Consider the following 24,218-nt stretch of genomic DNA (forward strand, 5'->3'; position numbering starts at 1 on the left):
TTTGGGTCAAGACCCTTCTTCAGACTGGTTAGGGAATAAGGGAAACGAGAGATAAAGACGGGAATGTGGAGAGATAAAGAACAATGAATGAAAGATGTGCAAAACAGTAATGATGATAAAGGAAACAGGCCATAGTAAGCTGTTTGTAGGGTGAAAATGAGAAGCTAGAGTGACTTGGGTGGGGGAGGGATAGAGAGAAAGGGAATGTCAGGGCTACCTGAAGTGAGAGAATTCAATATTCATACCACTGGGCTGTAAGAGAAATATGAGATGCTGTCCCTCCGGTGTGCGTTTAGTCTCACTCAGACAATGGAGGAGACCAAGGATGGAAAGGTTTCTGTAGGAATGGGAATTAGTGTCCAGCTACTGGGAGATCAGGTAGGTTCAGGCGGGCTGAGCGAAGGTGTTCCGCAAAACAATCGCCCAGTCTGCGTTTGGTCTTGATGAATAACAAGTGCATCTTAAGATATGTCAAACACAACGCCGAACACCTCCGGAGGGGTCCGCAAGTGAACCTCTGCTTGATCTGAAAGGACTGTCGGCTCCTGGACTTCAGGGAGGAGGTATAATGACAGGTATGGCATGTTCTGTGGTGGCAGGGGAAGGTAACTGGGGAGGGGGTGGATTGGGTGGGACGGGACGAGTTAACTTGGGAGTTACAGAGGGAACTGTCTCTGCGGAAGGCGGAATGGGGTGGAGATGTGAAAATGTGGCTAGTGGTGGGATTCCGTTGGAGGTGGCGGACATTTCGGAGGATTATGTGTTGTATGCGACAGCTGATGGGGTGGAAGGTAAGGAATAGGGGGTCTCTGTCTCTGGTGCGACTAGAGGGAGGGGGAGCATGGGCAGAACTGTGGGGTACCGAGGAGACACGTGTGAGGGCCTCATCTATGATGGGAGAGGGGAAACCCCCATTCCCTAAAGAATGATGACATCTCGGATGTTCTAGTATGGAACACCTCATCTTGGGCGCAGATGCGGTGTAGACGGAGGAATTGGGAGTTGGGGATAGAGTCTTGCAGGAAGCAGGGTGGGAAGAAGTGTAGTCTAGATATCTATGGGAGTCAGTGGGTTTGTAATAGATGTTCTTCGATAGTCTGTCTCCTGTGGGAGCCAATGAGATCTAGAAATGGTAGGGAGCTGTTGGAGATGATACAAGTAAATTTGTCAATTTACAACTTTAAAATAAAGTTGTAAATTTTACAAGTAAAAGTCAGTGAGTTCTGCATGGGTGCAGGAGGTACACCGATACAGTCGTCAATGTAGCGGAGATAATACTATAGATGAATACGAACAAGGAAACTTAATTGCAAAAGGTAAGAGTGAGGAGAAAGATACAGGGCGCAGAATATAGTTCTCAGCTTTGTAGCGCAACAGTTCCAGAGAAACGTCCAGTGCCAGCAATAAGGTAAGTTGGAGAGTCGCTAAAAGCTTCATTGTTCCTTCAGAGAGCATCTACTTTTCACTTGCATTTATTTAAAAAATAACTGGAAGTTTAAAGTGGAAATTTAATAATGTGTCATTTAAAAAGAGTTTTCATTTTAATTAACAAACTGATTAGATAGTTGTGGGAGTCATGGGTCTGTAATAGAAGTCAGTCAATAGTATCTTTCTTGTGATGGAATGATACCAGCATCTGCAGTTCCTTCTCACACAATAAATCCCCAGGATCTGATAATGTGCATGAAAGGGTTTGAAAGAGATGGCTATGGAGATAACGGATGGACTGTTTTTTTCAACTTTTAATATTCAATGGACAAATCTGAGAAAATATGAACAGATTTATTAAAGGGAAAACAATTGTACAAATGACAAATGTGTTCAACATTTTTGATGTTTGAAATTGTAGTATAGATAAATGGAAATGTGTGCCGTAGTGCAATGGAACATCCAAAAGCTGATGTATGAGGTTATTCAACACAATTAGAGCCACACGTTGTAATATCGGCAAGGATTGGAGAGGGTTAAATACAGAGTGCAGAGGTAATCTGGTAATTTTCACGTTGGGAATTGTAATTGGAGGATGGTGTATTATGCTAGAGCACCAGGTTTTCACAAATTATATCAATCCCATACATTATACGTCTAGCGCAAGGCCATTTGGCCCATCAACCTAAACTGTTCTCAGAGGAATCCCACCAATCCCAATCCCTGTAATCTATTCTCTCACATGTGCCCATTAGCAGGGCCCTGATTCCCGAAGCTATACTGGGGGAAATTTGTCGATTAAGGATGAGGGAGAAATCCAGAGCATGGTGGAAAACCCCACATGATCACAGGGAGATCATACAAACACCAGATGTCCAATGACCAAGATGTGATTCAGTTGCATTTATTGCCGTGCCACTGTGTTTACCCAATTTTTTTGTCTCTTTGGAGATGACGTGGATGAAAGGACCAAGTTCTATCCAAAGCCCGGGGGCAGTGTGAGTTGTGAGGCAGGTGTAGAAAGCCTTCCAGGGGATTAGGCTAAGTGAAGGGCAAGGATATGGCAGATTTAGTATAATGTGGAAAAATACAACAGCATCTGCTTTGGTAGAAAAAGTAGTTAAATAGTATTTTTTTTAAGTGTCAAAGGGTGGGAAGGTAGGTGCTCAGGGGAATGTTGGTGCCTTTGTCAGCGAATTATTGAAAAATAGCACAAAACGTTCAGAAAGCTATTGGAAGGATCTTTATTTTATACTAGACCAAGTGGGACCCGTTGCACCCCATCCCCCAATGCAATAATCCTGGAAGAGGAAGCTACTGGAAGAGACTCCCTCTCAAAGGCAGTCATTATTTTCAAAGTTGGCTTTTTAAAAAACTTTAAATATCAATAACGTGCAATATAACGTCAAATCTGAAGGAAACTTGTAAGAACGACAACGGGCAAAAGCTGAGTAAGGTTCTGCAAAAGATTTTCGGGCTATTGTGTACCGTTTTGGTGTAGTTCCTTGAGATTGCTCGCTCGCACACACGCATGCAGACAGACGTCCAAACAAGATGAGACTTTTAGTATAATGTAGACAGATGTATTTGAGTACTAGAGTAAAGATAGTAAAGATGTCTTTGTACAATTATTTGGGGCCCAGATAGGACCACATCTAGAATATCATGTACAATTGGTCTATTTACCCAAGGAAGAAATACTTGCAGTAATGGGAGTTCAGGAAAGGTTTCTCAGATTGATTGCTAGGGGAGGGAGTTGTCCAATGATGGAAGATTAGGAAGAGCTCAGAGGGATTGGAGATGATCTGACTGAAGCATACACTATTCCTTTGGGGCTTGACAAGGCAAATGCAGGAAAGATGTTCTCCCTGGCTGAGGAGTTTGAAAGCACGATCGCAGTTTCAAAATAAGTGATCAGCCATCCTGAACTGAGACAGGAAGAAATGTATTCAGTGAGAAGGTGTGAACCTTTGAAATGTTTTTCCCAAGGTGGCTGTTGAGACTCAGCCACTGAGTATGTTTGACACAGAAACTGAAAGATTTTTGGATATTAAAAGAATCAAAGGATATAGGATTAGTGCAGGGATGTGGCATTGAGATAAAATAATAGTGATCATTTTATTGAATTTCCTATGTTCATGGCACAATAATGAAGGCCGTCTTTCTCCAGAACAAGGTAAAAATGCCTCCTGTATGAGATGTGGAAATCCTGTACCCACACAAAGAAATGCACAGAGGTTTCAAATAAAGCAACAGCTGGAGTAACTCAACGGATCAGACAGCATCTCTGGAGAAAAGGAATAGGTGACGTTTTGGATCGAGACCCTTCTTCAGACCCACAATTAAAGCTCTGTAATGAGAGTTGCATGGAGTTCTAATATGCATCAAATATGACCCCTGTTCAGCAAATAGAAATATTTACCATGCCACAGATTTGAAACCCCTATCAGGAAATTAAGACGATTCATTTTGGATGTGTCTCCCAAAAACCAGAATTATAGAAAGTGTCTTGATAGTCACAGCATGCTGCATAATATATATAAATATATACACATGGTTTGCATACAAACAATGATTGACAGTATTATTCCAAATGCTGATGGCTAAAAATCTACAATTTCTGAGCATCTAATTCAAATTGTTAATTCTAATTTGAATTTAATAAATTCAACAACAAAAAAGAATGTCAGAATTGTAAGCCAAATTTATTAGTTAAGTGTATTTTTAAAATGTGAATTAATCTGCCACCATTTTACCTGAAAGACTACATGGTTCAAATCAACTTTATAAATATTCACTTTATAATGATCTGTGATGCGTGTCAGGTAAGGTGACGCTTCAGAACAAACTGATCTCCAGCGCTAATGTGAGACACTGTTAACAGGGTTTCAGAAGGACAATGTTCATACTTGTTGCAGCTCGTAATCTACCAGAATTTACTCCAAACAAAATGTGACATTAGTGTTCCTTTAAGGTGTTTTCGTTTTGGTATTACATCTGAGCAGTGCTCTTAGTTCGTCTCAACTTTACGTGTAAATAACCTGTTAGTCTATAGAACTCAAATTAATCTGTTGTTCAAAAAAAAATTGAACATTGCACTTGTTCAATTGAACTGTTGTCAAAATTTATTTCAATTTCTGTTTCAAGTTCAAGTTCAAGTGAGTTTATTGTCATGTGTCCCTGTATAGGACAATGAAATTCTTGCTTTGCTTAAGCACACAGAAAATAGTAGGCATTTACTACAAAACAGATAAATGTGTCCATATACCATGATATAAATATATACACACATGAATAAATAAACTGATAAAGTGCAAATAGCAGAAAGTGGTTATTAATAATCAGAGGTTTGTCTGAGCCAGGTTTAATAGCCTGATGGCTGTGGGGAAGTAACTATTCCTGAACCTGGTTGTTGCAGTCTTCAGGCTCCTGTACCTTCTACCTGAAGGTAGTAGGGAGATGAGTGTGTGGCCAGGATGGTGTGGGTCTTTGATGATACTGCCAGCCTTTTTGAGGCAGCGACTGCAATAAATCCCCTCGATGGAGGAAGGTCAGAGCAGATGATGGACTGGGCAGTGTTTACTACTTTTTGTAGTCTTTTCCTCTCCAGGGCGCTTAAATTGCCGAACCAAGCCATGATGCAACCGGTCAGCATGCTCTCTACTGTGCACCTGTAGAAGTTAGAGAGAGTCTTCCTTGACAAACTGACTCTCCGTAATCTTCTCAGGAAGTAGAGGTGCTGATGAGCTTTTTTGATAATTGCGTTAGTGTTCTCGGACCAGGAAAGATCTTCAGAGATGTGCACGCCCAGGAATTTGAAGCTCTTGACCCTTTCAACCATCGACCCGTTGATATAAATGGGGCTGTGGGTCCCCCTCCTACTCCTTCCAAAGTCCACAATCAGTTCCTTGGTTTTGCTGGTGTTGAGGGCCAGGTAATTGCGCTGGCACCATATGGACAGTTGCTCGATCTCTCTTCTGTACTCTGACTCATCCCCGTCAGTGATATGTCCCACAACAGTGGTGTCGTCAGCGAACTTGATGATGGAGTTCGCACTGTGGTTCGCTACGCAGTCATGGGTATAGAGTGAGTACAGCAGGGAGCTGAGCATGCAGCCTTGATCGAGGTGCTCCCGAGTTGATTGTTATCGAGGCTGACACATTTCCAGCGATACGAACATACTGTGGGCTGTGGATGAGGAAGTCGAGGATCCAGTTGCAGAGGGACGTGCAGAGACCCGGTTCTGTGAGTTTGGTAACCAGCTTGGAGGGGATGATTGTGTTGAATGCCGAGCTGTAATCAATGAATAACAGCCTGACATATGAATTTTTGTTGTCCAAGTGGTCCAGTGCGGAGTGGAGGGCCAGCGAGATCGCATCCACCGTTTACCCGTTGTGGCGGTAAGCGAACTGCAGTGGGTCCAGGTTTTTGTCGAGGTAGGAGTTGATTTGCTCCACGATCAGCCTCTCAAAGCACTTCATCACTACTGGCGTTAGTGCCACTGGTCGATAGTCATTGAGGCACGTCACCTTATTCTTCTTGGGCACCGGTATAATTGATGCCCTTTTAAAGCAGGTGGGGACACAGGGAATTGATAGGAGAGTTGAATGTTAGGACCCAGCTGATATTTGTCAATTTTAAGGACTGTTTTTAAGAAGGAAAGAGAATTGGAAAGGTATGGAAGTGAACGCCAAGACCACCAATTAACTCTGCACTGAATTAATTCTAAATAAGAGTCTGGAATTAGAGGAGCACAGATGCCTACGAGGTTCCACAAAGAGGAAGACAATATGATTGTATTTTTACTTATTTTGTATGTACTTATTTGTGCTGGCACTTTGGTTAATAATCCTTGCACATTATACTGATGGCAATTGTTTGAAATAGAACCAGACAGTTCATAAGTTCATTATCCATGGGAGCAGAATTAGGCCATTCCGCCCATCGTATCTACTCGGCCATTCAATCCATTGCTGACCTATCTTTCCCTCTCAAAATAAATGCCAACATTGCATTTACCTTCCTTCCTACTGATTCAACTTGCAAATTAATCTTTTGAGAATCCTGCACCAGCATTCCAAAGTCCCTTTGCATATCCCATTTTTGAATCCTCTCCCTATTTAGAAAATAGTCTACAGTGTGCAACTTTGTTGCTATATTTGATCCTGAGTTGAATTTTTGATGTAAAATTTGTGCTATCTCTAATGTCCTTATTTACCTCCCAGTAAAACCCTCTGGTGTTGTTTCATCTCATTCATGTATTTATTAACTTCAGGCCTGTCCATTCTAATGGGCTCCCAACACTGCCCCTCAGTACCGTCCTGGACCGCATGGGATAACTGGCTCCTCCTGTGTAATTACAAATCCAAAATAAAATACAGTAATATGAAGACACCCAAAGCCCGCTAACTATTTACTAACTTTTTACTAAATCCCATTTCATCCATCACCCCTATGCTAGCTGACTGAAACTAGTTCATGGTAAACCAAGGTCTATATTTTAAGCGTTTTATCCTTGTTTTTAAATCGTTTCATGGTCTTTTCTTCCTTTGTCACTCTTTGTGGAACCTCGTAGGCTTCTGTGCTCCTCTAATTCCAGACTCTTCTTTAGAATGAATTCAGTGCAGAGTTAATTGGTGGTCTTGGCGTTCACTTCCATACCTTTCCAATTCTCTTTCCTCCTTAAAACAGTCCTTAAAATTGACAAATATCAGCTGGGTCCTAACATTCAACTCTCTTATCAATTCCCTGTGTGGCTTGGAATGAAATGATTTTCATTGATAACATTACTTTGAAGCACGTGGGAGACTTTGAGATGCTGTGAGGGTTATGTAAGTGCAAGTTGTACTTGTAAATTGTTTTTATGAAGTCAAAATAAACATGGATTCTTCAGTTTTATTAGCAGGGCTATTCACTACAAAGCAGAGGATTCAATTGCTTGACATTTGATCAAATGAAGATATTAGCTCCCAGTTTTGGTCCTGTCTTGGTAAAGTCGAGGAAAATAGAAAATGTTCTATCAAAGTATGATTCAGCACCTCCACTTCTGGCAAGCAACCTCCCCACCAGAACTGGCAAAGGACATTAAAAAATACTTTAAGAGAATGGACCTATGGATTTCGTCATGTTGGGAGATACAAATATCATTTACAACATAGATGTGGTGTATTCTGAAATTCTATCATTTTAAACTAAGCATGTTAAGGTAATCAGGAACAGAGAATATGAGGCACATAATGGAAGGGAAAGTTGGATTAGATGTAACATGTGGAAGAAGGAACTGCAGATGCTGGTTTAAATCAAAGATAGACGCAAAAAGCTGGAGTAACTCAGCAGGACAGGCAGCATCTCTGGAGAGAAGGAATGGATGATGTTTTGGATCAAGACCTTTCTTAATAGGTGTGTTCATCTAAAGAAAGGGGTTGGCAGCTACTGGATGGGTTTATATCTGTGCTTTATGCTGGAGTAGATGGCAGATCACCTCCAATACCTCCTTGTTAAAGCAAATTATAGGTTCCCACTGTGTGAAGTACATGGACAGAGCAGGATCTTCACAGCCTAACTTAAAAGTACTAGCACCAAAGAATATGGTTGTAACGATCAACCACCTCCTTTGACTCATGTTATTGCACTTGTCATTTTGCTGCAGTATGGAGATCTCATCAAAAGTGCTCTCTCCTGATTTGCACAAGAAATTAGCAGCAAATTGGAGTCCAGTGCCCCATAGCACCAGGCGGCATGGAGCCATTTTTATAGTCATATGTTTCCCCTTATTGCTGTGTGTAATATTTACTGCAAAATGCCTTATTTGGGGGAAGTATAAATGGGAGGTGTTACAGTTGACAGAGTTAGCTTATATTTTCAATTAACTAGTTCATAGCACATTCTGAACCAAATGATTTTTAATATATTAAAAGCCTGTAGTACTGTTGGTGAATATTTTATGACAAAATGTTATAATCAATTTTCAAACCTATGTGGAAACCTGCCAGCTGTTCATGAGACTGTCAATTATATTATGTCATAGTATTGATTGTTTACAAGTACTGGAAGATTAATCCAAAACTTCCATTCAATGACAGTAGTTGGCACTGTCCTTCAAGACACAAAAATATTGGAGAAACTCAGCGGGTGAGGCAGCATCTATGGAGCGAAGGAAATAGGCAAAGTTTTGTGTCGAGACCCTTCTCCAAGACAACTATCCAGTCCGATCCCTGAGGCATGGGTTCCCATTTGTGAAGTTAGTTTCATTCTGGCACCACTGTTGGAGATCTCTGGGAATCACCGATAGCTATCACCAAACTGACTGGACAGGCCATCAGATTGAAGAACTCTTTACTTCATTTTAGACTTTGGAGATACAGCGCGGAAACACGTCCTTTGGCCCATCGAGTCTGTGCCGACCAGCAATCACCCAGTACACTAGCACTATCCTACACACCAGGGAGAATTTACAATTTTTACCGAAGCCAATTTACCTACAAACCTGCACTACTTTGGAAGTGCGAGAGGAAACCGGAGCACCTGGAGAAAACCCACGTGGTCACAGGGAGAACATACAATCTCCGTGCAGACAGAACCCACAGTCAGGATTGAACCCGGGTCTCTGGCGCTGAAAGGCAGCAACTCTACCTCTGTGTCACGGTGATGGACTCTACAGATAGGAAATCTGCAATAAAAAAAGCTCCACTTTCAACTGATTTTTAAAACACTTTACAGAGAGTAGAATAAGATTGAGAGAAAAACAATTCTGAAGGAAATAGACCCCACAAATAACATTAGTTTTGTAGACCCAGGGTGCCCATCCACCTGTAACAATGGCTTTGTACAGCATTAAAAATGTGGTCACATTCCATTCAACAAGGCCCTAAACAGAAGGAATAGTGGGTAAACAAATGAAATATTCTTCAATTCAGTGATTTCAAAATGATTCTCCCTGGTGTGTATGTATCAATGATAAAATGTCCTGCGGTTCCATATATAACTGTGTAGGTGCAAGTTCCAGATGGTGCTGTTAGTTCCAATGTGAAATGATGGTAAAATGCTCCTGCCAGTACATCCTCATAAACGAGTATACCCTGACATGCAACAGGTTAGAAAAGTTGCTTCTTATAAAATAAAAAAAATGTAAATATGTTGCAAATGATTTGGCTATGTGACATGGAGGGAGAAGTAAATACTATCCATTGGGATAGACATTAAAAAGCTAGAGTAACTCAGCATCTATAACATTCAATAAATTGTTATGAAGATAGACGCAAAAACTGGCATTAACTCAGTGGGTCAGACAACACCTCAGGTGAAAAGGAATGTGGCGTTTCACGTTGAGACCTTTCCTCAGATTGAGTCAGGGGAAAGGGAAACAAGAGATATAGATGGTGATATAGAGAGATATAAAACAAATGAATGAAAGGTATGCAAAAAAGTAATGTTGATAAAAGGAAACGGGCCATTGTTAGCTATGGGCTTTGTGAAAACAAAAAGATAAAGCCCAGTAAACTCCGATTAAAGATAGTCCGAGGGTCTCCAATGGGGTAGGTGTCAGGACTGCTCTCCGGTTGGTGGTAGAATGGTTCAGATAGCAGCTGGGAATAAACTGTCCCTGAATCTTAGGAAGTAAGGCATGTCCTCAACAACTCTCACCAACTTCTACAGATGTGCTGTAGAAAGCATTTTATCGGGATGCATAACAGCATGTTTGGGAACAGCTCCATCCAAGACCGCAAGAGATTGCAGCAAATTGTGAACCATCACACAATCCATTTATACCTCTGCCTCAGCAAGGCCAACTCCCTCTCCCATCAGGCAAAACGTATAGAAGTGTGTAAAGCACACCTCCAGAGACAGTTTCTTCCCAGCCGTTATCATGCAATTGAACCATCCTACCACAACGAGAGAGCAACCCTGAACTACTATCTACTCCATCAGGGACCCTTGAAATATGTATGATCAGACTTTACTGACCTTGCACTAAATGCTATTCCCTTATCATGTATCTCTGCAGTATGAATGGCTTGATTGTAATCATGTATTGTCTTTCCGCTGGCTGGTTAGCACGCAACAAAGGCTTTTCTCTATACCTAAGCCTGTATGATCTGCTTGCACTCCTCACTTAATATATCAAATATTCAAGTGACAATAAACTAAATTGCCACCGAATCTGGAGTCATTGGCCATAGGTAAGGTTATGTCATTGGGCGGGGCAGTGCTTGAGCTGGTGGGGGGGACATGGTGTGGGAATTTCTGGAGCAGCTGAAGTAAGTGGATGCAACATCAGGGAGTAGTGGAAGCAGAATGGGGAGTTGGGTGTGGTGGGAATGAGCAGGGGCAGGGGCAGGGGCAGGGGGGGGGGGGGGGGGGGGGTATTATGAGGACGTGTGGGCATGGCACCAATCTAAAGGTTTTTATATGGTTTCCCTGGCAGTGCAAAGGCAGGGGCTGTCGCTTTAAGGGTAGCTCCATCCACTCTGTCTGCCACTCATTTGCGGATCAAAACAGAGAGAACAAGCTCCCTGCCGCCAGGATCCTGGGAAATGTCCTTGGAATGGGCACAGCCCGCCACCAAATGTACGCGAGTGGGGCTGTGAGCCAGAGGCAGGCAGGTTGACTCAGGCAGGTTAGTGGATGCAGGCGGTAGTACCAGGAGCATCATCCTCCACACTCACCGGTAACGGCAACTCCCTGAGAGGCAAACATAGAGGAGGCGCCCCTACACACTGGAGTCAGGTAAACCCCAACCTCGGCACACGCTGGCAAGTCTCCGCGATCGGTTGCACGGCTGATGGTGATTTGTGTAACTTTTCCCCCGTTAAAGCACCGCCAGAGCGCCTGTAGTTGAATATTCCTGATTAACTGATACGATCTATTTCCCACCCACAGCCAGCGTTCGTAAATTGATTAAAAAAAAACATTTTGCAATTGAAATACAATGAATTGGGATTTTTTTTAAATCTTAATAAATAATTCTGGCAACAGACCTCGCTAACGCAACATCTCCAGTCGCTTAAAGTCCAACTCTGCTTTTTTTCTTGAACAGAAACCGCCTCCTTTATTTGAGATGTTTGACACTTTAAAGTATGTTTTATGTATTAAGCTCCAGTTCTCTCGGGCTAAAGATGTTGGCCGATTTTTGTCAGCGCCGGACAAATAAAACATTTATGGCCGCTTTCATCCGAGGATTGTTTTAATGATTCAAACAGCGCCTGTTTACAAATCCCCACAATGTTTCCACTCGCGGTTTATTCACAGCCCTTTCCTAATCTGGAGTCAGAAATCCTCAACAATAACCAAGTCATAACTCACAGCAGAACCAACACTTTCTTTTGTTCCCCCCCCCAGAAGAGAAACTACTTGTTGATCAGATATATTGAAAATAAAAATTTCCACTCACTACACCCGAGGAAGGAGATTTTTTATTCCACAGTAAGGTGACCTTCTTATAGTTAACTGCATCTTTCGCTGTGTTAAGTAAATTGATATTCTGACCTTTGCCGGATATGTGATTTTCTTGAGTTCCGAGCCCACTCCAATTCATCTATATAATGGTTTAGCTTCTGAACGGATGCTTTGTTTCTTACGCCCAATATCACGCTATCATTTCCGAGAAGAGCTATGAAAACGATTTATTCCCCTTATCTGGAAATATGGGTTGGTAATTTGTCCGTTTAGCTAAAATAAAACAATTTATCTTGGAGCATAATGTATAACATTAACCTATTTATTGTAGCAAGTATTCCATTTGCACTGCATATTCCAGTGGCTGCATTTCTGACTCCAATATCAAGCATTAGGACCTCCACCTTTTACTGCTCTTCCCCCTCCCTTTCCCAGCACTCTCTTCTAATATCATTTTGTGGACTAGGATACTCCTTGGTAACTCAACAAATCAACTTGTCTTCATCTCCGAGCCCAGATTGTGAATCATCCCAGTACTTATCCCAATATCTTGTTACTGCAATCTTTCTACTGATAATCTGCACTTTTTTTTTGCTTCTCTTTTCAAAGTTCTGCAATTTTTATTGCAAATTCCTACCTCCTCCCCCCCTCCTTCCCATCCACTATTCCCACTATCTCTCCATCATTTTTCCTTCCTGATCTTTTTTCTTCCATCCCCTTTACTACTCTCCAAAGTTGTCTTTCAGCTGGGGGAGTATTCTTCACTTCCTGGTCTACTTGCCTGAGTGGTTATTCTCCAACTATGAGCCTCGACAGCTCAACATGTTAAGCAAGAGTTATATTGTTGGTAGGAAGACATTGAAGGATAAAGCCTCCTTGAAGACACTATAAAGGGCCTGTCCCCCTACGGCAACCTAATTTGCGAGTTAATTGACCGTTAGCGATGAAATCGCGAGCTGCATCGACACAGTTTGTGCTCGCCACAAACTCGCACCATGGTCGACAAGTGGCCCTAGGAGGTCACTGTAACTCTCCTTCATGCTCGAGGGAAGTTCCCGCATACTCGAGGCCTCAGTTTGGTCGAGGAAAATTTTCAATATGCTGAAATATTTTCCACGAGTATAAATTGGTTGGCATGGTTCTTTTGAGCTCGTAGTGCAGTGGTAGTGGGGTTGCCATGTCATGTAGTTATAGGCAGTCAAGGTAGCCATAGGTAATCTCCTTTGCTGACTGGGCATTGGCTCATTGGGGGGGAAAAACTTAAGCACGAGTTTTCAGAACCATGGAAAACTGACTGGTAATGTTAAATGCCTGCTAAACTTTATTAAAAGTTGTCTTGCTTCTTAAAAGTGTCTCCCCTCCCTCTTCTCCCCCCCCCCCCCTTATCTCCCCTCCCCCACACTCTTTTAAATGACTTACCATACACTGTGCCAGCCGTCTTTTACCTTCCTGTTCATCGCGGGTATCACCTTGGCTTTGCACCATGCGAATTTCAGAGCGCTCCCCCGCTTTCCCTGACCCCGCCTTTGCAGTGTGTGTGCGTGTGCTGTCAATGCAGCTCGCGATTTCATCGCTGACGGTCGATCCAGCTCGCGGTTGTTCAGGCGAGTGCCCCCGAGTTGGAAGGTCGAAGACAGTTGCTGAAAAGTCACGCAAGTGGGACAGACCCTTAAGGGGACAGAGAAGATTTACGAGGATGTTGCCAGGACTAGAGGCTCTGAGCTATAGGGAGATGTTGAGTAGGCTGGGACTTAGAGGGCAGGAGGATAAGGAGTGATCTTATAGAGGTGTATAAAATCATGAGAGGAATTGATCAGGTAGATGCACAGAGTCTCTTGTCCAGAGTACGTGAATCGAGGACCAGAGGACATAGGTTTAAGGTGAAGGGGAAACGATATAATAGGAATCTGAGGGGCAACTTTTTCACACAAAGGGTGGTGGGTGTATGGAACATGCTGCCAGAGGAGGTAGTTGAGGCAGGGACTATCCCAATGTTTAAGAAAAAGTTAGGTAGGTACATGGATAGAACCGGTTTGGAGGGATATGGGCCAAACGCGGGCAGGTGGGACTAGCGTAGATGGGACATGTTGGCTGGTGTGGACAAGTTGGGTTGAGGGGCCTGTTTCCATGCTGTATGATTATGACTCTTTTTAGATTCTGACAGTGTAAATGGTGGCGAGAAGCTCATGCAGAAGCTTTGTATAACCAGCAGGATGTATGCATCACTTCACAAACTACTCACCTCTCACAGTATCAGACACCTCCTGGTCTATCTGTGCATGAGTCTACAGTTTCCACATTGGCCTTATCTATTAAAACAGCATTCACTAACTCTCAGTGGAAGTATGTTATCCTTGGTACCAAGAGACTACCTAAGAAGAAGATTTACAAGGATTCCAAGCAGTCAAGATTCGTTATCATCCACCTTTAGGCCAACTAACTAACATCCATAGTCGCTAAACCATCATTGATATCATATCAATATATTATAATTATCTGAGTTAGGATAGTCAGCTTATTAGAACCAAGTAAAGATCTGCCAAGAAGCCATACATTAAATTTATTAAAAGCATCAGAACTGATCACACACCAGTCATAAGGGAATAAGTGATAGAAGCAGAAATAGGACATTCAGCCCATCAAGTTTGCAATGCCATTCAATCATGGATGATCTATCTCTCCCTCCGAACCCCATACTCCTGCCTTCTCCCCATAACCCTGGATACCTGTATTAATCAAGAAAATAATTTCAAACTTCCCAGATACAATAGCTTAATGGCCCTGTCCCACCGTATGAGTTCATTCAATGATGGGTAAGTAGGCAGAATGAGCATAGCAGGTGCGTCGGAGGGGACGTCTCTTAGCTGCTCATAACGCTAACGACAGGTACTCGGGAAACGCGGTAAGCTCGGGAAGGCTCGTGAAGATTTTTCAACATGTTCAAAAATGTCCACGAGGGCCCCGAGTACCGACGAGCAGCCATTACCGTAATTCTCCGAGTTTGAATCGGGGCAAACTTGGGAGAACTCTTTGAATGAACTCGTACAGTGGGACAGGGCTTTAAGACAGAAGTAGAAAAAAAATATGCATCCTCATTATGCCAACATTTTTGGCCACTCAACTGAAGCGGAGGATCAGTTACAGATATGGGCAGAGGAATGCAGATGGAGTAAGTATTAGCGTTGGACGTTGCAAAGTCAAATATAAGGGAAATGCATACAGTCAATAGCAAGACCCTCAACAGAATTGATGTGCAGTGGGATCTTGGGTTCCAAGTCCAAGACTCTCTGAAAGTGCTAACACAAGATATTAGAATGATAAAGAAGATGAATGGTATGATTGACTTAATCGGTCAGAGCATTGAGTACAAGTGTGAAGAAGTTGTGTTGCAGCTTCATAAAATGTTGGTTAGACTATATTTGGAGTATTGTGCAGTTGTGGTCACCCCATTACTGTAGAGCAGTGGTTCCCAACGTGGGGCGTACGCCCCACAGGGGGGCAATTTGATTTTTAAGGGGGGCAATTGAGCGCGACTGAGGAGGTCTGGGTCCAAATTTTCGATTTTTATTTTTTTGGATTTTCCATCAGGTAAACATATGTAGTTTATGTTTCAGATGTTATTTTGAGTAAATCATTTTTTTTTTGGGTAAAAAAGGTCTTTATTGTGTAGTTATTACATAATCACCGCGCCATCGCTCTTCATGCACGTCGCACGAAGCGCGCGAGGTCATTTTTTTAAACAATTTTTTAGTAATTTCTTGCTCAGAACTTTAACTGTCTTTTGTTTATTTCATTTTTCTTTTTCATGGATGCCATGTTCTTTTGAAGCTTGTTTAAACCAAGGTATTGGCGTTTTAAGCTTCTTCAGCTGAAACGGAGTTCACTTTTTAAATGATAAGAATTATATATCACCACATGGTTGGGGGTATCAGGATTTTAGAGGTGATTAGGTGGGGCATGGCCAAAAAAAGGTTGGGAACCACTGCTGTAGAGCTAATAAAGAACACTCCAAGAAATGGTCCAATAAGTTTATTAGCATAGAGTAAAGTTACACTGCAAGTAGTCACCACTGTGACTTCATCCCGACTAACGGACTAGTAGCTGAAAACCTTAGTAATATATGGGGATGTGGGGACATTGGAGAGCGTGCAGAAGGGGTTTACTGGAATGCTGCCTGGATACAGGCAGGTCAGTCTGAAGAAGGGTCTCAACCCGAAAAGGTCAGTCTGAAGAAGGGTCTCCATTCCTTCTCTCCAGAGATGCTGCCTGTCCCGCTGAGTTACTGCAGCTTTTTGTAGCTACCTATTGGACAGATCTGGGTTGTTTTCTCTGGAATGTCAGAGGTTGAGGAGAGACAGAAGTATATAAAATTATGGGGTGGGCAATCAAAATCTTCTTCCCAGGGTGGAAATGTCAAAGACTAGGGGGCAAAGTTTTAAATTGAGAGGGGAAAAGTTTAAAGTTAAAGTACGGGTGCACCATTTTGTTGGTGGGTACCTGGAAGCTTTGCCAGCGGTGATGGTGGAAGCAAATACAATAGTGGTGTTTAAGAAGCTTTTAGATAGGCACTTGGAAATGCAGGGAATGGAGGGATCTCGATCATGTGCGGACTGAGGTTTGTTTGATCTGTTCCTGAGCTGTACTGTTCTATGTTGCTCAACATACTGTGTGTTTCCAGCATTTTCTAGTTGCATTTCACATTCTAATATTTAGAATATTTTGCTTTTCACATTAGTTCGATATTTAGGGATCTTAAGAAATACTGTATCAATGCCGTTAGGATTGTCACGTTTGCCTACAACTCTTCCTGAATTGTTGCGTGGAAGCTAAGTAGAGCTTTTGTCCACAGATTGAGTTGGTTTGTCATGTCTGAGTCCAGAACCTTCACAAATAACACCTCCTGCTCGATCAATATAGATGTTACCACTTCAAAAACAAAGGAGAGCAGCTGGAGGTATTAAATGGGTCAGGCAGCATCTGTGGAGGGATAAGGATAGTTGGCGTTTTGGGCCAAGATCCATCACAAGATACAAGATATAAGATACATTTATTTGTCTCATGTACTAATTGGTACAGTGAAGTGTGTGGTCGCCATACGAATCATAAAGAGTACAGAATATGATAGTCTTTAACACAGACATCTCCACGCAACGGGATCAAAGTTTCCCACAGTGAGGGAAGGCTCCATAATTCAGTCATCCTCCTCTGTTGTCCTCCCGTGGACGGGGTGCTCCCTAACCCCCCGCTGTCGTCGATACGGGCGGCCCGTTGTTCAGGCCCGCTCGCCGGTGTGATGGAATTACGACGTCGGGACTGGAGGACATCCTTAGAGGCTTGGACATCCGAATCGGCCACCTCCTACCGCTGTCCACAGGCCGCACTGGTCGGAGATTCAACGCTGGCAGCCCTCAGCAAAGGGGCCCAGGACTCCGCGATGTTGAAGTCAGCGCCGGCTGCGCTGGAAGCTCTTCAAACCACAACTCCGATGTTGAAGCAGCAGGCCCAACACTCCAGAGCTTCAACGGCGATCCAGGTAAGCAATCGCCTGCTTCGCGATTAATCCAGCGCTGCACCGCCACTGCTGAAGCTCTGCTCCGGGTCCCCGGCAGGAAAGGCTGCTCCAATCCAGGTGGTAGGTCGCAAGGAGGGGGGCGAGGGCGCGACTCGGAGAATAGTCTCATCCTCGCCAGGAAGTGACTTGGAAATGGTTTCCCCCTTACCCCACCTTGTTCATCTTCCTTGCCCATTTCCTCCACGGATGCCGCCTGACGCACTGCGTACCTTTAGCTGCTCTTCTTTCTTTTTGCACAGATTCCAGTATCTGCAGTCTCTGCCTCTAAATGTGACAATTTCCCAACTTTATTTTGATATGTATATTGTCCTCAATATTCGCCAAAACGTAGATAGTTTTTCTAACCTTATCATGAATTACAAAGGCATTGCTGGCAAGACTTTCATTTATTTACAGCCCTAGTTGTTCTCACCTAATTATCCTTCAAAAGGTGATGTTTGGTGGTCTTCTTGTGAGTTGGTTGTAAGGAATTTATAGGATTTAGATCCACTGAGAATAATGCAACTGGGGTGCATGTCTGAGTCCGTCTGGATTGGGAATTGAACGCAGGTGGTGCTGTCCCTTTGTGCTTGTCTTTGTAGATTGCTGACTTTAGGGTCTGTCCCACTTGGGCCGACGACGCGACAGGCTGGTAGTGACGGTCGCGTGATGGTCCCGCGAGAGTCGCGCGCGTCATCATGCGCCCGCACAGCCGTCTGGAACGCGTGATGTCATTTGAAGATAGACACAAAATGCTGGAGTAACTCAGCGGGACCGGCAGCATCTCTGGAGAGAAGGAACGGATGATGTTTTGTGTCAAGACTTCTTCAGTCTGAAAGAAGGGTCTTGACCCGAAACGTCATCCATTCTTTCTCTCCAGAGATGCTGCCGGTCCCGCTGAGTTACTCCAGCATTTTGTGTCTACCTTCAATCTTCTTGACCCCGCTCTGGGAGTAGGAGTGGGGGTGGATCCGGATCCGGATCCGCAACGGCCGTGAGCCCCTGGCCGATCTCGGCGATAGTTTGCCTGCTTCCGCTGCTGTTGGAGGTGAGACGTTGCGTTACGCCAGGGTCTTGGGCCTGTCTCGCTTTGGCCGTCAGTTACGTGACAGGCCGGTGGCGCACGAAGATTTCGTGCAGAACGAAGTCCACACTCCTCCACACTCCTCCACACCATTCCATGCGCCCGTCCTGCGCTACCCCACGCTACCCACACGCTACCCACATGCCAGCAGGTCACGTAAATGGTGCGTGAAAGACAGCCAAGTGGGACAGGCCCTTTTGTAGCTCCTGCTATCTACTTTTCGTTGAGTTTAAATATTAAGTGATTAGAAGATTACTAATGTCTCAATTTAAAAAGTAATAGGAGAAAGGATGGCTGGTTTAAATTCATCTGCTGATGTGATCCGTAACTTGTGGTCTGAATAGTTTTTTAAGGACTTCTTGAAGTCAAGGATTATATCTGATGGCTAAATATAAAAGCTGACATTTTTTATCAGGCAGCCTCTTTCAAAGAAGGAAAATGCTTCAAAGTATCGAATAAGCTGAAAATATAAAATGTGCCTTTTAGCCAAGTGATATCACGCAACTATTTTGAAAGGTTTATCAGTGCTTAATGAAAACACAATGAGCATTTCAGGCATTTAACATCAACATTTCAGATGTTGATTAGATAGTGAACTCTCTGCACACAACTTCAAAAGATTTCCATGAACCCTTGGTCTTTTTCATGTTGGCTGTTCTCAATTATCCCCAGCTAATGGTGCCAGCTATCTTTCCCATAAATTGAAAGATGCCTTGATCTCATGACTCAGAAGAAGTATCGTAAACAGCTGGCGGCAGGAAAAGAAACATTCCTTGTCACTATTCTTTTTGGATCTGAAACCCACACATGAGAGATGAAAGACTCGCCCCATGAGATACCAATAAGTTCTAAATACATATTTACCATTACTCTTTGCTCTTAACTTCATATTACTACTACATGGATCAACATGGTTGTTTAAAAGTCCTGGTGTAGCTCCAATTTACCCAATGCAGTGCATTTTACTGTAAAACAGTACAATCTTCAAAAGTGTTTTTGGTGAATTTGATTGATTTGGTTGGTAGTTATGAGAGCATATAAGGCAAAGCTGGTTAAGTTTGGCAGTGGCCAAGAACCTTGCCTAGGTAAAATGTTTAAGAAAGAACTGCAGATGCTGGAAAAATCGAAGGTAGACAAAAATGTGGAGAAACTCAGCAGGTGAAGCAGCATCTAAGGAGAGAAAGAATAGGCAACATTTCCAGTTCGAGACCCGTCTTCAGACTGATGTCGGGGGGGGGGGGGGGGGGGGGGGGGAAGAAGCCCCCCCTCCATAGATGCTGCCTCACCCACTGAGTTTCTCCAGGATTTTTGTCTACCTTTGTCTAGGTAAAAAGGTTGGTGAAATTTGGAAATCGTTGATCCCTGCGAATGCCAACATTTGGTGACATTGGCCAGGCCTTGAAGCTCTGAGGGGACCGTACTCTGAGAATGGACTCTTGCTCAGAGTTTTAAAAAGTTTGATTAATTGGGCTGGAGATGAGACCTGGTCCAACTTGAGCTTGAAGAGCAAAGTCCTGTGCACTGATTTGCATGTCTGCCCTCTTGATGTTGAACTGGGGATGCAGCTTTCCAATTTGGTTTAAATAGTGCAAACTGAATATGTGCCACAAGAATGACCCCATTGTATACTTTTCCTCTTTGCATGTTCTAATTATCAAAGAGATTATGTTGTCTCGTCATTATGTGGTTCAGAAAGATTTAATGCTAATTTTTGTCCTTGAACACATTTATACCCATCTATATATATTAGAATTAGTGCTTGTAATACAGTTGTAGTGACAAAGGCAGTCAGAATGAGCGCCTTTTTTTTGTTTAGGTATATTATTTACACGTGCTAGGGCACAGTGGAACGCTTATGTTTGTGTGCTGTCTGATCAAATCAGATAAATATTATATGTGTAGGGAAGAACTGCAGATGCTGGTTTAAATTGAAGATAGACATAAAATGCTGGAGTAACTCAGCGGGACAGACAGCATCTCTGGAGAGAAGGAATGGGTGATGTTTCAGGTCGAGACCCTTCCTCAGACTGATGTGAGAGGAATGGGCGGTACAGGGATAAAATGTGGTCGGAGACAGTAAGACTGGTGGGAGAACTGGGAAGGGGAAGGGTATGGAGAGAGAGGGAAAGCAAGGGCTACTTGAATTTAGAGGAAACAATGTTCATACCGCTGGGGTGTAAGCTACCCAAGTGAAATATGAGGTGCTGTTTCTCCAATTTGCACTGAGCCTCACTCTGATAATGGAGGAGGCCCAGGACAGAAAGGTCAGTGTGCGAATGGAGGGGGAAGTTAAAGTGTTGAGCAACTGGGAGATCAGGTAGGTTAAGGCGGACTGAGCGGAGGTGTCCACGCAACGATCGCCGAGCCTGCGCTTGGTCTCGCCGATATACAGGAGTTGACACCTGGAACAGCAGATACAGTAGATGAGGTTGGAGGAGGTGCAAGTAAATCTCTGCCTCGCCTGGAAAGACTGTTGGATCCTTGGATGTAGTCGAGGGGAGAGGTATAGAGGCAGGTGTTGCATCTTCTGCGGTTGCTGGGGAAAGTATCTGGGGAGGGGGTGTTTTGGGTGGGAAGGGACGAGTTGACCAGGGAGTTGTGGAGGGAACCGTCTCTGCCGAAAGCAGGAAAGGGTGGAGATGGGAAAATGTGGGTATTCGTCAAATCCCGTTGGAGGTGTGGAAAATGTCAGAGGATTATGTGCTGTATGCAACGGCTAATAGGGTGCAAGGTGAGGACAAGGGGGCATTTTTACGAATGAGGGAGAGAAGCAAGAGCGGAGCTGTTTCCTACACATATAGATATTGAGGAGACCCTAGTGAGATCCTCATCTATAATGGGAGAGGGGGACCCCTGTTGCCTAAACAACGAAGACATCTCCGATGACCGGGTATGGAAAACCTCATCCTGGGCGCAGATGCGACGTAGACAGAGGAATTGGGAGAAGGGGACCGAGTTTTTACAGGAAGCAGGGTGGGATGAAGTGTAGTCTAGATAACTATTGGAGTCAGTGGGTTTGTAATAGATTTTGGTCGATAGTCTGTCTCCTGTGATGGAGGACAGTGAGATCTAGAAACGGTAGGGAGATGTTGGCGACGGTCCAAGTAAATTTGAATGCTGGATGGAGATTAGTTGTGAAGTTGATTAAATCAGTGAGTTCTGCATGGGTGCAGGAGCTAGCACTGATACAGCCGTCAATGTAGCGGAGATAATTATATGCATACAAACAAGCCAAACTTAATTGCAAAAGGTAGAGTGAGGAGAAAGATACAGAGTGCAGAATATAGTTCTCAGCTTTGTAGCGCAACAGTTCCAGAGAAAAGTCCAGTGCCAGCAATAAGGCAAGCTGGAGAGTCGCTAAAAGCTTCATTGTTCCTTCAGAGAGCATCTACTTTTCACTATCTATTTAAAAAATAACTGGAAGTTTAAAGTGGAAATTTAATAATGTGTCATTTAAAAAAGAGTTTTCACTTTAATCAACAAACAGATGCCACCTTTATGTTTTACTTTGCTTGGGGTTTTAAACAGATTACATTTGAAATTCAGTTGGGTCAGGTATACGTCCGCAACTATTATCTTTCAAAGATGAAGGCTGGAAAAAAAAAGAGATTAACTGTGCCTGGTACACACACTGATGCTGCAGGCTGTCCTCAGGGCTGAGCAACTAACTGAATGGTAATCATGGATGACCTTTCATATAACTTCAATTATGTACAATGGCAGGTTCATATTAGCTATGGTTTACTTAGCCTGGCAGAGATATCAGGTGTTTGCACTTTATCTGCTCGGATAAAAGAGAGAACCCATGATCAAGCAACAGATGGTCGTTGTAAATCAACCTTTTAGTGGAACGCATGAAATCTGGTGTAAGATGGAAATCAGTATCTAATAGGAATGAGTACAGTCATAGTTTTTTTTTTATCACCGAGTGGTAAAAGTTTATTGTTACTGTTGAGAAAGAACTGCAGATATTGGAAATCTGAAATAAAAACAATGGTGAAAATATCAGAAAAGGGAGCATCTGTGGAGAGAGAGAAATCCAGTTAACCTTTCAATAGAAATTATATGATTTTGTTGTTGTCGCTCATTGACGTTAAAGTCCATTTCACCTTTTTGTGTAGCTATGGGTAAAGGCTGCTGGTAAAGTCTGTAGACTCTACCCCACTCTCTGGTGTGGCTGCTGCTCCACTGCCACTGGCTGATTTTTAAATTCAAATTACTTTCTGAAAATGTTGACGAGGCTTTTCTGAAGTGTCAACAAAGCTGCCATAAAATAGGTTTCAAACAAATCCAAGTTCTAACTGTGTGGTGAGAGAAATCTCATACTGGTTTCAGCATGTTTTCATGCATAGATTTTAGTGGCAGGAATATTGAACAGCGGCTATTTTGGGCTGTTTACTCCCAATCAATCATTTTCCTTTCGTATTTTTAAAATCTTCATGTCACGCATGCTCACTTTTGAATACATGACGTTGAGCAGTACTGTAGTCTTCTTCTTATTGATCAAGAACTAGAGGGAATAGGTTGAAGGTGAGAGGGGAAAGATTAATAGGAACCCGAGGGGCAACTTTTTCACATTGGGTATATTGAATGAGTTGACAGAGAAAGTCGTTATTTTCTATCTATATTAAAAAAAAATTACCAGAAGCAGAGTTAATATCAATTGATAATATTAGTAATGTAGGAATGATATTCATGAAATGTTTTTAATATATGTACCTGCCTCTAATAAAAAGATTATTAAAAAAAAAAAGTAGTTGAGGCAGGTATAATATCATTTACAGGGATAAGAAAGGTTTAGGGGAAATGTGTAGAAAGAAATGCAGATGCTGGTTTATACTGAATTTAGACAGAAAGTGCTGGAGTAAGGCAGCATCTCTGGAGAAAAAGGATGGGTGATGTTTTGAGTGGGAACCCTTCTTCATATATATGATACGATAGAACTATTTACCCCAGGAGGGAAATTGATCTGCCAATAGTCATAAGACTCAAAATACATGGAACAGGAAATTAAAGTGACGAGTGGAAAGGATTGGGGATGTTCAAAGATTGGGGGGGGAGGGGGGGGAGTCAGTCTACCCCACGACAGAAGGCGGAGGAGTTGTACAGTTTGATAGCCACAGGGAAGCAAGATCTCCTGTAACGTTCTGTACTGCATCTTGGTGGAACCAGTCTGTTGCTGAAGGTACTCCTCAGGTTGATTAGTGTGTCATGGAGGAGGTAAGCTGTATTGTCCAGGATACTCCACAGTTTGAGGAGCATCCTCCCCTCCAAGACCACCTGCAATGAATCCAAACCCGTTCCCCGGATGGAGCCAGCCTTCCTGATGAGTCAATTTCACATTGTAGTTCACCTGTACTGCAAGTTGCTGTTTCCAGAATAATATTTTACTTCTGTAGGAAGGACGATGCTGGTTTAAACCGAAGATAGACACAAAAAACTGGAGTAACTCAGCGGGACAGGCAGCATCTCTGGAGAGAAGGAATGGATAACGTTTTAGGTCGAGACTCTTCTTCAGACTGGTTAGGGATAAGGGAAACGAGTGATATAGACCAGTGGTTCCCAACCTTTTTTAGCTCATGCCCCCTTGGGATCTTTTAATTTTTCTGTGCCCCCCCCCCCCCCCTGACATTATTAGCAGAAAAAAAGTACTTCAATATAATAATACCTTCCATAAAAATATCATTGTCTATTAATTGCACATATATTCTCTTTTATTCTATTCCACAAACATCAAAACTATTTTGTGGGTTCTATAAA

General features: G+C 43.0%; 1 protein-coding gene across 5 annotated transcripts in view; it reads left to right on the forward strand.

The window, feature by feature from the left end:
• The window catches only part of vwa5b2 (von Willebrand factor A domain containing 5B2), a 128,383-nt gene that overhangs the window by 19,226 nt on the left and 84,939 nt on the right, over positions 1–24,218 (forward strand). For 4 of the 5 annotated variants that reach the window (XM_055645544.1, XM_055645547.1, XM_055645546.1 and 1 more), the window contains exon 1: positions 11,026–11,154. The exons of the other annotated variant lie outside the window; for it this stretch is intronic. The gene's annotated coding sequence lies outside the window, so the exon portion shown is untranslated. Of the gene's footprint in view, positions 1–11,025; positions 11,155–24,218 lie in introns of those variants that run through there. 5 annotated transcript variants of the gene reach the window in all.

The sequence above is a fragment of the Leucoraja erinacea genome, chromosome 14, assembly GCF_028641065.1.
Source record: "Leucoraja erinacea ecotype New England chromosome 14, Leri_hhj_1, whole genome shotgun sequence".
Taxonomy (NCBI): domain Eukaryota; kingdom Metazoa; phylum Chordata; class Chondrichthyes; order Rajiformes; family Rajidae; genus Leucoraja; species Leucoraja erinaceus.